Source organism: Cyprinus carpio, unplaced genomic scaffold (assembly GCF_018340385.1).
Source record: "Cyprinus carpio isolate SPL01 unplaced genomic scaffold, ASM1834038v1 S000006607, whole genome shotgun sequence".
Taxonomy (NCBI): domain Eukaryota; kingdom Metazoa; phylum Chordata; class Actinopteri; order Cypriniformes; family Cyprinidae; genus Cyprinus; species Cyprinus carpio.
In genome coordinates, this window is record NW_024879250.1 from 28,452 (window position 1) to 30,727 (window position 2,276).

Consider the following 2,276-nt stretch of genomic DNA (forward strand, 5'->3'; position numbering starts at 1 on the left):
TATATATACATGCAGCACACATACATACATACATACATACACACATACCTACATACACATTACATTTATGATACACATAACCACACACATATCTAAATATATAATACTTGCTCGAAAGGGAGTGGGAAGAAGTAGAACTTATTAGCTCCCACCCCCAATTCATTCCCATATATTACACCATATGGTTACCTCCATTGTCTGTTACTAATAATTTATAATTTATATATACAAATAGGACCATCTCAAGAATCACAATAATACAATATAATCTTAAACATTCTAATATGTCCCAGTATTTATAATACTCATGTAATATAACCATATCCTATTATATTGTTAGATCAATGATGACTAAATTTTTGTTGTAAATTACAATATTGTGGCCATTTATGCTCATGTCATTTTCAGTATTATTGTTTGCTTAGCTATAAAATTGTATCCCATTCTGTTGTATTAATATCGCCATTTATAGTATCAATATTAATAGTGAGAACAATTAAGATCATCCCCACTACCGTTTTTATGCAATAACAATCACCCCATAATCACAACACCAATATCCCTCCCTCAGCCTTATATTTTGTCAGCACCATTTCTTTGTATCTTGATTTAAATAGATAAATATTTGGGCATTGCTTGAGCTGTATCTCCAAACCATTCCAAAGTTTTACACCACACACAGACACACACAAACTTTTCCTGGTGGTTCTCACCACCTGGACTTTAAGGTTCCCAAATCCCCTCAGATTATAGCCCCCCTCTCTTCCTGTAAAGAACTTTTGAATATTACCTGATAACTCATTTTTGTTGGCTTTATACAAGAGCTTTGCAGTATAAAAATCAACTAAATCAAAAAGTTTTGCCTGGATTGCAGAAATAATGTAATTGTGTGATTAAAATATCCCACTGTGACGAGTGGGGCGGGGCCGAGAGCCGTGGGAACGGGGCGGGGCCGAGAGCCGTGGGAACGGAGCGAGGCCGGTGGAGTGATTGGGAAATGAGCGACACCTGCTCCACTCACCGGTCTCGAGTCCCACGGAGGATATTGGGAGGATACAAAAGAGGAGCGACGATAGTGAAGGACGAGAGAGGACCTGGGTTTTATTTTGTGGTTTGGTTTTTGTTTGTGCGCGGCAGTCGACCGTGAGGGGCTGTCGCGCTGTTTTATGTTTATTTTTGTTAAACATAAACCGGCGAACACTCAAATAAAAGCTTTAATAACAAAAATAAACATAAAACAGCATGACAGCCCCTCACGGTCGACTGCCACGCACAAACAAAAACCAAACAAACAAACAAACAAACAAAAATCCTCTTTTGTATCCTCCCAATCTCCTCCGTGGGACTCGAGACCGGTGAGTGGAGCAGGTGTCGCTCATTTCCCAATCACTTTTGCTATTTTAACGACGGAAAAACGGTTGGTGTGCCCGTGCGCATGGTCTAAACACCTTATGTATGATTCTAATTGCACGTTTTTGAAGAGGGGATGTAGTGAACTTTTATAGTTATTGCCCCAAACTTCTATACAATAAGTTAAGTAGGGCAAAACTAATGAACAATACAATATATATATAATGCATTATATTCCAAAACATATTTAACTTTATTAATTACAGAGATACTTTTGGATACTTTACCTTGTATGTATCTGATGTGTGGTTTCCAGCTTAATTTACTGTCAATAGTGATCCCTAAGAATTTAATTTCTGACACTTTTTCTATTACAATATCATCTATACTTATTAATACTTCTGAGCTTTTTTTTTATAATTTCCAAACATCAGTACTTTAGTTTTATTTAAATTCAAAGATAATTTATTAACATCCATCCATGTTTTTAGTTTTACTAATTCTTTATTTACTGTATTTATAAGTGTATTATAATTATCACTAGAATAGAATATATTAGTGTCATCAGCAAATAATATAAATTTCAATAATTTAGATACATGGAATATATCATTAATATATAAGTTAAATAACTTAGGACCCAATACTGATCCTTGAGGGACCCCACAAGCAATGCCCAAACACTGTGACGTAAACCCACCCAACTTCACAAACTGTTGTCTCTCAGTTAAACAACTTTTGATCCAGTTCAAAGCCACTCCCCTAATGCCATATCTTTCCAGTTTATTAAGTAAGATTGAATGATTAAGTGTATCAAAGGCTTTCTTTAAATTAATAAATATTCCAACTGCGTATTTTTTTCTGTCTAGGGTGTTTGTGATTTCTTGCACAGCTTCAATTATGGCCATTGATGTTGACCTCTTTGT